The sequence below is a fragment of the Phoxinus phoxinus genome (assembly GCF_949152265.1).
Source record: "Phoxinus phoxinus genome assembly, chromosome: 20".
Lineage (NCBI taxonomy): Eukaryota > Metazoa > Chordata > Actinopteri > Cypriniformes > Leuciscidae > Phoxinus > Phoxinus phoxinus.
Genome location: NC_136895.1, coordinates 19247734 through 19262734, shown reverse-complemented (window position 1 = coordinate 19262734; position 15001 = coordinate 19247734).

Here is a 15001-nt window from a genome sequence, read left to right as displayed (position 1 = left end):
GCACATACTTGACTCTGTCACACCAAACATCACCTTCCAAGATTATAAGCACCCTGTTATATAGCATGAACGTGCAATTAGCGGCGCTTGCTAAGCTGCGTGTTCCCAGTGTTAACTCTCTAATTGAATATGCATTGTGTTTGCAAACACACCGATTGCCAAGTTCTTATCCCGTGGCTTAGGGTTAGCACATACCTCCGTCCTTGTGCTGTGCATGACGGCGGCGGCCTGCGTGTATCTGCAGCGAGGAGATAAAGGCCTCTCGCGTCCCCAACATGACATGTGGATTATAATGCCCGCTCCCACCCGCGGCTCGGCAGACCCCCAGTCATGCTCACTCGACGCCAATCCATGGAGCCTTTTCCTCTCCCAGTCAAGGATGGGTCATTTTATTTTTAGAGCCTGCCAGCCGCTGGGTTGGATTTACCTGGTAATATTTATTTAATGTGAGCCGGTGAATGTAAAATAAAATGGCTTATCGACTAGAAAGTCCAACCGCTTAAGTGTTTACCAACACCCTCAAGCGCAGGCACTAAAATATGGACCCCGACCTATTCCCTCAAGTCAATCTGTCTGAATTACACACATAATAACCAACCAATTGAATAGGTTTGTCATGGAGGCACGTGCTTATGCTCCAATTGTTTATGGGTGTGTTTTGCATGAATTTACACTCTGTGACTTTTTAACGGCGTAATCAGGGATGGGTCATTAGGCGAATGAGTTCGAGCGTTAATGACATTTTGATTATTGCTGGTGCTGTGTACCTGGGTCGTTGTGTCGGGTATTCATTTACATTGTTAATGATTCAGCGTCTGGTCGGATCAAGCTAAGGTCAAGAAAGTTATTGAAAACTTTTGGCCGACTGAACACACTGGTCATCTTGACAGGATCGCAAAACCAAAATATAGACAGTACAGTAACAGTACATATGCATTTATGTAGCTTAGACATGAATGATAAAAGCCAATTAGAATCCACCTGACTTTAAAGAGCTTGAGCGTTTAAACGCAACATAACTGAAGCACGCTTATAATAAACAGAACTTTAATATCTGTTGGTGTGGACGCTAATATAGTTATCGTTATTGTTGGTGTTAAAGGGTTAGTTTACCCAAAACTGAAAAATGATCCCATCATTTACTCAAGCCATCCTTGGTGTTAATGACTTTCTTCTTTCAGCCAAACACAATCGGAGTTATATTAAAAAGATATCCTGGCTCTTCCAAGCTTTATAATGGGAGTGAATGGTACCTTAGATTTTGAAGCCCAAAAAAGCATATCCATCCATCCATCATAAAAGTAATCCATATGACTCCAGGGCCCTTCTGAAGGCCTTCTGAAGCAAAGCGATGCGTTTTTTGTTAGAAAAATATCCATATTTTTTACTTTATAAACTAATCACTGGCTTCCGGTAACTCACCGTACGCGAGTCTAGTTCAGACGGAAGAGTGACCTCTGACCCAACGTATAACGGAGAATGTACAAGTATCGTGAGCTTCGGTGAGAGTAGATGCCTCTCGCGGTTAAAAGGAATATGGCTGGGCAACAAACTCAAGCTCTTCTCTTATATCGAAATCCTCTGACATTTCTCTTTAAAAATTCTCTTTTCATTCAAATTCATGACCGGTGTTTTGTTTTGCTATATCCTCTGCACTTCCACGTTCGTCAATACGTCATGCGTTGGGTCAGAGGTCACTCTTCCACCGGAGCTGTTACCAGAAAAGCCGTTACCAGAAGCCAGTGATTATAGTTTATCAAGTTTTAAATATGGATATATTTCTATAACAAAAACACATCTCTTTGCTTCAGAAGGCCTTTATTAACCCCCTGGAGCCGTACGGATTATTTTTATGATGGATGGATGCACTTTTTTGGGCTGATATTTAATATAACTGCGACTTTCTTCTTCATATACACCAATGATGGCTTGAGGGTGAGTAAATTATGGGATAATTAAATGTTTTGGGTGAAATGACCCTTTACATCCAAAGAAAAACCATACCACTAATATTTTATACTAGTCAGTTTTCAGTGTCAACATCAACGATGACTATATTCAGTGTTTGTTTACTCAAGAAAGCGGTGAACAAGCGTCCTTGGACTGTCGTTATCAACTTGTCAGAGGCCAGAGCGAACACTTCAACATTAACTGTACTCAAAAAGTAGTTTGCACCGCATGGGCGAGAAAAGAGGGAAAGTTTTGAATGACTTGGTTGCTCCATGACATTTGCTAATGTAACCAAGTTCCCCTGAGTGTACCTTCAATCTGAAGGTACTCGCCTGCAGCCACACTCTCAATTTAGTCGGCGATAAAGTAGGCTGAAGTTATCTAGAATTAAATTCATAATGCAGAATGACAATAAGATATTCCCTCAGAGGGCGCGCTTTTTTACCCCCCGAATCAAACGTTGGGCCATCGGAAGGGTCAAATATTAATAGAGATCTTTCATAGTTTGCGCATATTACGTTTCTTACTGAAAGTGACCTACAATGACGGCGGAGCCGGTGACCTCAAGCAAATGGAGAGAAAAAAAAAAAAGATTCTCTTCTGTTTTAAATTAAATTACTGGATTTTCCTGTGCCACAATTTTCAAATAGGATGAGGTACCGCCGTCGGGTTGACCTTCAGATGTGGCCACCTGGGAAATCTGCTTATGAAGAAATGAAAAGAATGAAGCAAGATACAAGTCGACTCTTTAATTTTCAGGCTTAGATGGTCAATTATTTGTTCTTGTTTAGCGCGAACGATGAATTTTCATTAGATAAAGATCTCCGAGGGGAAATTATTTCCTTCATCAGGAAGCAATAGTCCTTTTGCAGTCCTTTCCCAGATAGTTGTCCGTCTCCATCTTCAGATATCTCCGCAGCTTCACCTGTCCTGATTAATTAAATATCGTATGCATAATTAAACTTTGCTCATTGTTAACAACATTGCTGCTTGTAATAAATGTGGCACTTCTCCTCCTTCAATCACATGTGGGATTGGTCGAAAATAAACCAGAAATATTTGTTTAGAGTTTGTAACCCTTCTAAATGTTTTAAATCTTGGACTAGAGCCCTCCATCACAGTTCAACAGCCTTTAACCTTTGGGCCGATATACAATAATATAATCATCGAGTGCTCGCCAACTATGCAGTGGACGTGTTACAGGGGTCAGTGTGTTTATTCTGATGAGGGCCAGGGCAGAAGGACTTTAATACCCCGTGAATGAATTATTCAGTGCGCAAGGCTATGCTTATCTACTTCATTAATTTCATTTCCTGAATAATGAGGTTAATCCCTTCTTTCAATGGCCGAGACATTTTTAAAGTGCAGATTGACTATGCAATTGATTACGCACAAAATCCAGTTCATTATAATTCTCAGCCAGACACTTGTGGAGATTGTGGGCTTTTGATCAAAACAATTTTATTGATGGGTTTAGAAGTGTGCCGTACATGCTGTAATATGGAGAGCTGTGAAAGGGTTAAATTATGGATTTGTTCAAAATAATGTGCTGCCATACTGTTGTTCACAGTATCCTGTGTTCAGATATGTATTTCTTCTATAAGCATATGGAATAGTTGAACTAGATAACTTACTACACGATGCACACTGGGTGGAATAAGGGCACTCATTTTGACCTTCTGGTTTCAGTTTGATGAATGAATAGAAACTGATATTAATCTATTATTTGGCTGGCAAAAACATTTTAACACAAAACTTAAATAAAAAATGCAAAACAACATTGATTTGTGTAAGTATTTAAGTTTTACTGACTATTTGTCTTTCAAATAAGCAGCCTTCCAAAAAGACTAATTAAAATATAAGCCAATATAGTACTTTTTGAAATGTTTAGCGTTGCATGTATGACAATTTTAGGTGAATTATAAAAGTTGTACTTTTCTACTTTTATTTATTTAATACTTTTATTTAAACTACTTTCAAGCTAATTAAAACAAATAGAAAGGTCATGTGACAACAATTTAACACTATTTTTTATCGTTGCATATTCTTTGTACTTTAAAAAATATATATATATACTGTACTACAATGTGGGCGATTTTATTTAAATTGCATTAAATCTATTTAAAATTATATATTCAAATGTATTCAATGGATGAAAAATAAGGTATTTTTTTCGGATACCACTCGGTTTGCTTTCAAGTTTGTATTTAAAAGTTGGGAAGTCATAATTATGACGTCAGGTGCGTTCAAGTCACATTCTCATAACTACACAAAGATACACCAAGGTTTTTAAACTAAAGATTAAGAACAACGATTGCGCTTTAGTTGTGTTATTAACAATTTTATGAAAATGTATCGTCAACCAGAGACATTGCATCCATTGATTCCACCATGTTTCTCTCGGATACGCGCCCAATTCGGAAACTCGTAGCTCAAAGAAAATCCGTTTCTAACTCGCAATTATGACTTTGTGGTGGTGTTCATGTGCATTGAACTCTTAATACTCTCTTTTCCAAATGACTTGATCGTGCCAATACTCTTTGAACAAGAGTAGGCCAATACAGTGTGTAGTTAGCATCGTGCTTTCAGCATTTTGCCATCAGTTTATTATCATGTTAAGTTGTCGCCATTTGAAACACAAATGCATCTGTGGTCCCTAAAAAAAATGAATATTATCTATCTCTTTCTTGCTTTCCATCTCTGTCGATTTTTCTCTCTCGCTCTCTCTTTCTAACTTCCTCCATAACAGGACGTTCGCTGGCTGTTCATCTCTGCCAAATCCGGATAGCCAATCTTGGCTGTTGGATTGTGTGAGTGAAAGAGAGAGAGAGAGAGAGAGAGAGAGAGAGAGAGAGAGAGAGAGAGAGAAATGAGTTTTCAGAGGGGACATGAAGTTTTCGATAGTTAGAACTCAATGAAAAATGGGACGCGCCAACACTGTGGCGACACAAACAAACACAACGCGACTCGAACACACAGGCGGAACTTGCTGATGTGGCGTTGTGAGGAAATGTAATATCATACAGTTGTCAATTAACTTTTACTCTGGAGAGAGGGGGAAGTATGTTTCCTATAACCTTTTCTTCCGGCACGTCATATTCACCGGTCAACCCCGGTGGCTTTAATGAACTCCAGGCTGCAACCACAGTAATTTAGTGATGAGAATGACAGCACTGCCAGAGCCAACACTAGCGAAGCAAGAAAACAAACATAACATACGACCCCGCAAACAGAGTCTTACACTGGCAATATGTCACTCGGTGGGAAGCCTTCTCGTATTTTATTCAAACTGTGCAGGTCTAATAACAAATGGCGTCAGCAAGGCATGATTTTGATAAACGTCCTTTCTTTCCCTAGAATGCACTTGAATTACTTGCAAACTTTAATAGTTTTTTCCTTATTAGTGTGATCTGATGAAATATCCAACTGTGACCAAAACAGTTTTCCATATAAAGCTTGGTTCTTGTGGTGAAAGTCTCTAAAAACACAAAAAAATTTTTTATTAACATTCATATTTCTATGCGGCATTCAAGACATTTTATCTGTACACTGTAAAAAAAAGATACTTGATCAATAAGTTATGACAATATATGTTTTTACATTGCTTTAACTCATCAAAATAAGTCAAGCAATTTTATACAATTTTATACAAAAAAAAAAAAATGATGTCAGTTTAATGCGATTTAAGTTAAAATGACTTAAATATCCAAGTTGATTGCACTTAAAAATTTAGGGTAGATATATCAAATGTATTTACATGGTGTGCCTTTATTTTTGACAGGACAAAGAGAGATAAGAATCGATCGTAGATGAGAAAGGGGAATGCGGCAAGAGGGTCGGCCCGGATCTGGTCCACATCTGGTACACATGGATTCCACACAGCCCAGATGTGGGCCGGATCTGGGCCGACACATGTTGCTGTCTGGGAAAGGAGTCAGGATGTGAACTCAGGTTGCCTGAAGCGTTACTGCTACAGTATAGGAGACGTATATTTATGATATATTTATATTATATTTCCATGTGAGAATTTACATGTATTCATTTGGCTAACATGTCAGTCCAAATCGACTGACAATGCATTCAAGGTCGACATCCTGCCTTTACGGGAATCAAATCCATGCCATTTTTACTCAACACACTCGACTCAACTTCTCATTTAGATTAATTAATTTGGCAAACACTATTCATGCAAAGTAAAATTTATCTTTACACGTGTTTCATGGGAATTAAACCCATGGCCTCAGCATAGAGTTTTTCACATACTCTCAATAAAAAGTAAGACCATGAATGTTATTCACCCAAAAAAAACATCAAGGCCAGAACACAAATGTGGGAAGAGTGGGAATTGGTATACGTTGTCAGAGTTATGTGTGTGTGAGCTTGATGAGATTTTAAGTGATGCTCACTCCACCGCATTCTTATTCCTCTCCTATCATTCCGATATCAGGCTCCGGATCGCTCAGGATATTAAACAGACAATAACGAAGGTTCATGTTTTTGTGCAGTAAGATTGGCATGGAAAACGGCCACCTGCGGCCAGAAATGTTCACTGATCCAGAAAGCGCAGCGGCGAGGGAATGCGGAGATGGTTTGCTCGTGGACGATAATCAATTAGCACATTGATTTCAAGCAGAAAAGGGCACTTTAACAGTCGGATTTTAGCGGTTTAGCGGCCGTGGCGTAGGACCTCTGACCGAGGATCGATTATGACCGTGAGCCATTACACAAAACAACTTCATTTCACAGAGTCTCGGAGGGTTTGGTAAGACTCCGAAACCACAGAAAATGTAAAACCAAGTATTTTTTTTAATTTCCAATCATTTACCAAATCTGAGCGCAGTTTGGGACATTGATGAGATCTCTTCTGAAAACTGAAAGACCTATTTCTTTTCTCTCAGGAGAAAAATATGAGAAGTGGAAGGCTTCAGCAGAAGTCTATGAATTGTTCAACGTTCTCTAGCAGAAACAATTGAGATATGAAAGAGATCTCGTTTCTTGGTTTGAGCACAGTTTGAGACGGGAGAAACACTTGAGATATTAAAGTAAACTCGTTTTCCATTTTCCTTTCAAATGGGAGAGTTATTCACCAATAACTATCATCAAGCGATTTGTTGATTCCTACAAATGTAAAATTGTAAAGATACACTTGCATCAATTGCATCAATATATTTGATTCATTGCAGATCCATTTCCATGTTGTCTGTCTACATGATGGAAACACAAGTCTCGTGTGTCTTATTACTTATGGGCTATGCTTTCATCAGTGGTATTCACAGAGCCCATGTTTGCTCTAAACGGTCATTCCCTTCCCATAGCTCTCAACAAATGAGAGTGGTATCACGCTGTGTGTTTTCATTCTGAACAGCATTAATATTGCAGCAGGCCTCATATGTGCGTTTAGAGTTGTTCGCGCCCATTAAAGGTTCATCGTGGCCTGTAAATATTAAATTCGCCTGCTGTTTCGTTTTGGTTCGGCTGGACATGAGTGTAATGGATGGATGCTGTATGGAGGCACAATGCAGAGTGCTAAAAGGTTTTTGCTCATGGTCTTGATTTAATGCAATTAGTTCTGCCAATGAAAAGCACAGCAGGAATGGTCAGTTCTGGCCATGGTTGTTATTGCAGAAAGAAGCTTTGATGTTTGGTTGCAACACCTGATTTCAACCTTTTTGGTTTTTACTTATAGGCCCTGTTTTTGTTTAGTTTTTTTAATTGTTTACAACTTTTTAATATAAACTAAATAATAGACAATTTGATATGAAAAACAAGGTGTGCTTTTAAAAATAGAGTGCTTTTAAAAACATGTGGTTACACTTTGGGCCCTATCATACACACGGCGCAATGCGGCACCAGGCGCGACACAAGTGTTTTTTGCCAGTTTCAGCCCGACGCAGTTATTATTTTCACGTCCTGCACCACGTTGTTTAAATAGTAAATGCATTTGCGCCCATTTGTGCGCCCATGGACGTGCTGGTCTGAAAACGTGGTGTGTTCGGGTGCATTGTTGGGACGTTACTATTTTGAGACAACTGAACACTGAAAAAAAAGAAAAAAAAAAAAGCGAATTTTCCGCCCTAGTTTTTTCAGTGTTCAGTTTTCTCAAAATAGCAATGTTCCAACAATGCCCCTGAACACACATTGTTTTCGTTTTCAGACCAGAACGCAATATTTTTTTTGGTGAAGAGCACGTTAGTACGTAATATGCGCCTATAGGCAGGTCCGCAACGCGCGTACACTTTGTCCCACGTTTCCTCGGTACAGAAGCGTTCAGTTTTTCTGCTTGCAAATTCCGCCATGTAAATAGCGAATCCGCCATGGCGCGAGCACAACTAGTTTTTAAAGGGAATGGGAGATGAGACTTTTTATTGTACGTTACGCCCAAAACACACCCGTTACTCATTAAGAGAATAGGGACAACCCTTTTAGACCATGCACCAGGTGAGCCGACCATTTTTCCCGTCTTTAAATTAGCAAAAGTGGATTCGGACACGCCCTAAGTGCACTTGCGCCTTGTGCTTTAGACCATGCGCTTAGATCGTTGAAATAGGGCCAGAGGTGGAAAGTCCAGGGGTCAGAAAGTAAAAGTCCTGCCATATGTTTATTCCACCCATGAACTCAGTCAGCTGATTTCACTAATTAGTTCTATCTCCTGGCTGAAAAACTGTGCTAATTAGCAAATCCAGGTGATTGGAACAAAATACTAAGGAGGACTTTTACTTTCTGAACCTGGACTTTCCACCTCTGAATAGGGACCTTTATGTTAATCCTATATCTATAATGGTATAATGCTTTTAAAAAGTATTAACAATGCATAATAATATTCATAACTTTCTATTCATCAAAAAGTATCACGTTTTCGCTAATCAGAAATCAGAAATGCTTCTTGTGCAGCAAGTCAGAATATTAGAAGGATTTTTGAAGGATCATTCAGTGTGGACAACGTCAGCGATTATAATGGGTAATATTTGCTTTGTGTATAGACCAGTGTAGACAAATGTCAGCAGTTAAGCGACTGAATGCCAGTGGGCGGGGGCCTATGTCGCGAGGTGCGATGATGTATAACTATTCTTCTTCAATGTCTTGCTTGTGAGGCCGTCACATAGCCTAGAAATCTAGACGCGCCCTAGCGGCAGAACAATTTATTTTGCAGCCAGTGTGGTCTAGCAACTCTCCGTTGGCTTGCGAGCTGGAAAAACCAAACCCTAGTCAGGCCAATCACATCGTGTATAGAGTCGGCGGGGCGGGCTTAACATAATGACGACAGAGTTGCGGCGAATCCCTGCAACTTGAAAACAAAGAATGGCTGCTGCTGCTGGCGAACAGCTGTCTTTGAACCGGCTTGGGCCGCGACTCTGGAGGACTTGGAGTTTAGTGCCGTTCTATTATCAAAGAAAAGCTTAAGTCATTTAAAAAAAAAGAAGATGTCTTCGGAGTTTTGCCGACCGGATCTTTGCCTCTCTGACTACGTCACCTTCTTCGTTGCTCTGGTTGGTTGTAGCGCTATCCTATTGCGTGCAGAGGGAATTTGAAAGACAATCGTTTATCCCGCCCCTCGGATTGAGCCGTCCCGATGGTGAGTTGCCAGACTAAACACCTTGATGTGGGTCTGGCTTGCCAGGCTAGCCGTCACATGCTAATTTATTTGACTTCAAAATAAACGTCAGACGTTTGTTTAAAAATAACGTCAAAGATCACGCTTTGCTTATAATGAGGGGGACATTGTAATCTATGAAACTCGTAGTATGTTTTAATGGTACAAAGACCTCTCATATGTAAAAAGATCAAGGCAAATTTGATTTCTTATGTCATGACCCCTTTTAAAAATCTATTTAATTCAGCTTTCGTTCACCGCTGTGTCTCTTCTCATGTCTCGGGCTCTCAGGTTGAAATATGTGCCGTCCACCTGTGCTTGCACGAGACAGAGGATCATAAAATGCAAAGCAGCCCAAGCTCTGTAGAGTTTACTCAAGGGTGGAATTTGATTCCGTGTTCTAAAGGGGACAAAATGATGAAGGATTTCAACACGCTTGGAAATTATTGAAGCAGGGGTCACGTATTAAATGGATTGATTCACACCCTTTTTCTCCATTTCTTTCTCATATGACATTTTTACACTCCATCCCACTTGACGAGGAGACCAAAACTTCTGATTCTCATCCAATCTAGAAAAAAAAAAGATGTTCTTCAGTCATTATATTCAAATCTTCCCTTTACATAACAAGTGCTTCTCATCCAGACCTGCTGATTTGGAAGCAAGATAATTTCCCCACCTAGCAAATCACTGTCGTTCTAACAAGCTGAGTATTTAAAATATTCCTGTGCTTTATGAGACGTTCAGTAAAAATGTAGTGTAGGCGACTCACAATAAGACTAAAGAGACCTTTCCAAACATAATTAAAGTGCATATCTCAGTAGAAAAGTATTTACTGCTGATTCAAGGTGATAATGACGAGCAGAGTATCAGAAAGAAAACTCTCCGGCGGCTTTGAGGTTCCATCCACGTGTGTGAGTGTGTGCGTGTGTGTTATCCTTGCTTGGACCTCATAATGAGTTCTGAACAGATGAATGCGGTGACCTGCTAGAACTGGGTGATGTTCACGCATGCATAAACACATTTACTATAATGAAGTCCATTTGCTCAGGTTGTTCAATAATTGTTAATAATTAAAGCGTGTTGTAAGACGTAGCAAGCTTCCCATTTCAAGTCATTGTAAATGGCCAAATGTGTCTTATAGTGGATACTCAACAAGAAAGAAAATGTAGGAGAGGTGATTTTAATCACAGGAAATGGATTGGATGGTGAAACTTGGCTGTTACATACTAAAATGGAGCCAGAATGAATACCAGATCACTGTTAAACACGCCAAAACAGGAACAGTAGCACAATGCTACTATGCTAGGTAAACAATGAACATGAACAACATTTATTACATTTTATTGTAATGTTTGTAATATGTTCCTTTGTGTTTGCAGAGTATCTTGCGGGAAGATCAGACACATTTAGGTTTAATATGGCATGTCAGATCAACAACGTGAAAAAGTGAAGAGCAAAGTGCTCATAACAGCTAGCTTACTGTAAAGTGTTATACTCTACTCAAGTATGTCAACACAAATGCTTCTTGTTATGCTAGCCTGGTTTCACATACTTGTGTTTGAAGTATGAGTTGTATTCTTAGCATTGCCACTAGGGGCACTTTAGTGGGTGTTAGTTTAAGCTTTCTTCTTCTATGACCTGTTTTCTCTTTCAGGTCAGCTACTGACATGGAGAAGAAATGAAGAGAATTTTGCTCAGCAAATTAGCTCAAGTAAGCCTCTAAGCATGTATCTGAACACAGTTTAAAGGCATTTAAATTAAACTGTATCTCCGCCTTGTGTGGGTCTATTGAGGTTTGTTTATATCACTGGATCATAAGAACGTACAGCAGGTATGTATAAAGGCACTGTGCACTTTTAATATAGTGTTTTAATGTGTTAAGCTCAAAGTATCCTTAAGTTTTGACTCAAATGCGTAGCGTATACGTACAGCCAAACGCATAGGCTTTTTTAGTAGGCTATATCGCATTTGATAGCATTCGTGAACACAGGTGCTTGACACATGCACACTAGAAAGTTTCATCCTTGTCCGATTTTTGAGCTATTTCTCTCCAGAAGTTATGAGCAATAAAATAGTATTTGGGCCCTATTTTAATGATCTGAAACGCAAGTATCAAACGCGAAACGCAAGTAACTTTGTGGGCGGATCTCGTGCGCTGTTGCGTGTATGCGTGTCGTGCACACGCTACATTATGCCAAGCATGCGCCCTTAAAATAGCACCTGAATAACGCGCCACTGTCTTTAGACTAGGTTTTTCCTGGTCAGTGGCGCAATTGTTTTCTGAAACTGCAAAACAGCACCAGTAAACGTTTGCACCGGAACACGCCTCCTCTTTTCGCTGAACCGCCCCCCCCCCCCCCCCCCCCCCCCCAAGGGTGCAAGTTAATTCCCTAATTTACCGACGTGCGTCTGTGGAGGGAAAAGTCCGCTGTGCATCGGGTGCAAAATAGGAATGATACATGTGTCGGCATACAAAGTCAATTGCGCTGGGTGCAAGATAGGGCCCCACGTGTTGCGTGTATCTCTGAAATCACAAGCGCTCTTCAATGTGGGAATCTATTGTTGTTGCAGTATATAGTAGTTTTTTTTTTTTCAATGTTGCCACCTTGTGGACAAACTAATTAGTACAAAAATTAATGAATTATTGAATTAATGTGCAAGTTTAGCCTACAGATTATGCACGATTTGAAAAAACAGAGTAAACTTAAAATTGGTGGGAAATAGCTACCCGCTAACTTTCGCCGTACAAATGCATATATTTTTACTTAGTCCTTTGTTACGTCTTTGGACCCAAAAGTGACGATTTACAAAGTTTAAACTAAGCTAGCTAGCATTATTCAGTATTTAGCTTCTAATACTGTTGCAAACTTTTCGTCACGCCCAGAATGTCACCCTCAGATTGCAGGAATACAAAGGAGTGATTGTCCTTCTCTGAAGATCCCTGTCTCATTTCCCACAATCAACAAAAATACGTGTAGCCTACTGTGAGATTTTAGTGAAACCTCATGGGTCAGATTTGGAGAGAGTTTTGTAGTGCACCTGCTACCAATTTTCAGCATTATTCTTCATACACGTCTGCGTTAATTGTACATTGATTTTTAAGTGATATATTGAGAAGACAAGTCTTTTTCGCTGTCGCTCTTCATACACCAGGAATGCTAACTGAATAAACTTGTTGAAAGGCTTTGCCAACAAGCAGCCAATTATCACATATTTTCATTAGAAACTGTTCAGTCAGTCAAGTCTCACTGGGGAAACATTCCTATAGCTGTGAACCACCACATTGTTTTGCTATTTGAGTGTATAAAATATGGAATAAGAGACAGAAGCAATTTGCAGAGATATTTTCACTATATTTACACATTTGGCAGACACTTTGATGTGTCCCAAGTGACTTGCATTACATTGAATGTCTACAATTTATATACATTTCCTGAGAATCAGGACATTTCCTGAGAATATATATATATGCTTTTTTTTTTTTACATTTGTATCATTAGATAAATTAGACTATTCAAGTAAGTTGAAACCCAATACTTACATTTACTTACGTCCATTTTCACCATCTTGTACGAATTTCACCAACTTGAGCAAATTTTATTTATTCAATAAGTCAAATTGTATTTTATTTTGAGTTTTCAAAGATTTGGTTTAGGTGCACTGTGCTGGAGCTTATTGTTACAATAAAATATTGCAAATAAACATCTTGTTCGAGTCTATGCATGTTGACTTGAAAGCTGCAGGAGCACATCGAACGTCCTCACGAACAAATGTGTCAATCTCCCCACAAAGCTGTCAAAATTAGTAGCACTTGCTCCACAAAAACATAAATGCAGACATCCAGGTGACAGCAGGAAACGTACTACACCTCCAGTCGTAAGAAACCGTCAAAATGACTCCTGCTGAGTGGATTTATGGGACAATAAATGGCCTCCATGTCCATCATTCTGGTAAATTTCTGGAACTGGGACAGACAACATTATTAGCCATTATTACCCCACTGAGTGCTATTTCAGACCTAATAGTCCTCTCAGCATGGGTTTTACAGACTTTCATAAACGTCTACTCGATATAGGCTACTCAAAGGGAAATGTCTGTGAAGTCAATCCCACTGATGTTCAGAGATGCTGAAATAATGTAGCTGGAAATAGACCTCACGGGTTTACTGTAAATGTGATCTATGGCGGTGCTATTTTTTCGTAGAGCTGCCCTAAAAAGCATATGGACACTTTTTGGATGTAGTTCGTAGTTAATGTGATGAACAGGCTTCTTATATCCAATAAAAGTCACCCAACCAGTTGTTTAAATGCAGAGTTTTGTTCATGAAGTTAGTTCTTGCAACTCGGCTTGATGACATTTCAATTGTGACAACCATTTTAGGGCCCTGTATATGTGATTATTGCACAGTTACGCCAATATTCGTCATCGCATGACACATCAGACAAAAACACTGAAGATCAAAACGTGAATTTTGGCGAAGACAGGCTTTAGCAACTATCACAGTTAATTCTCTCCTCAAAGCCGCGCGCTCAGCAGGAGGGAAATTGGGGAGCGCGAAACACTCTCTGTTCTCACGGTGAAATGTACTTAGAGATCCAATCTGAAGATTGCACATACACGAACACACATTTTCAAAACTTTCTTTAATAATGTTATATGGTAACATTTCAGCTGGGTTTTAAGTGTGTATTACCAAAGCCGTTTGCCATTTGTAATATCCGAGACATTGAGACCTGGTGAGCGGATGTTGTTGGTGACCGTCGCGCGGGACTCAAACTGTGCCCTTTCATTCAGAGAGGCGTGGAGGAGATTGAAAGCATTGTGTCGTTAACATGTTTTTCAGCCTTTGAGTTGATAGAGGCTCGGAATGATGAAGAAATCCAAGCTTTTGGATCCGAGCGATTGCATCATATTGTAATGGAAATTTTGCCGTCCATCAGGGTTCAAAATCCAACAGGCTCACTAAATTAATTTCTGTTATGGCTACCAGTTTAACATTTTGATGAATTAAGAAATTAACATGCTAAAAAATTAACACAATTAATTATGGTTCTGGCCCATTAAATGCCATTAACATTTTAACCATTTTAACCATTAAAGGGTTAATGTAAATTTTACATTACATAATTGTATAGACATTATAACAAGTAGCTTTAGAAGACCATATATTGATCGGTGACCTTCAGTCCACAGCAATCCATTTAATAGAGTTTGTCAATCTGTCAGGAGTAGATTTAGGGGCCAGATGAAGCGCGTTAGAATGGAACAGAATCCCAACATTTGGTTAGATGTATGCTTGAAACAAGAAAAACAACTTGGTTAGAAAAAATTCAAGATTTAGGGGCCGTTTACACAACACTGTTTTCAACTAAAACGAAAAGCTTTTTAATGCGTTTTGGCCGTTCATTTACATGACAACAGCATTTTGGGGGCCCGAAAGCGGGTTTCAAAGAGTGA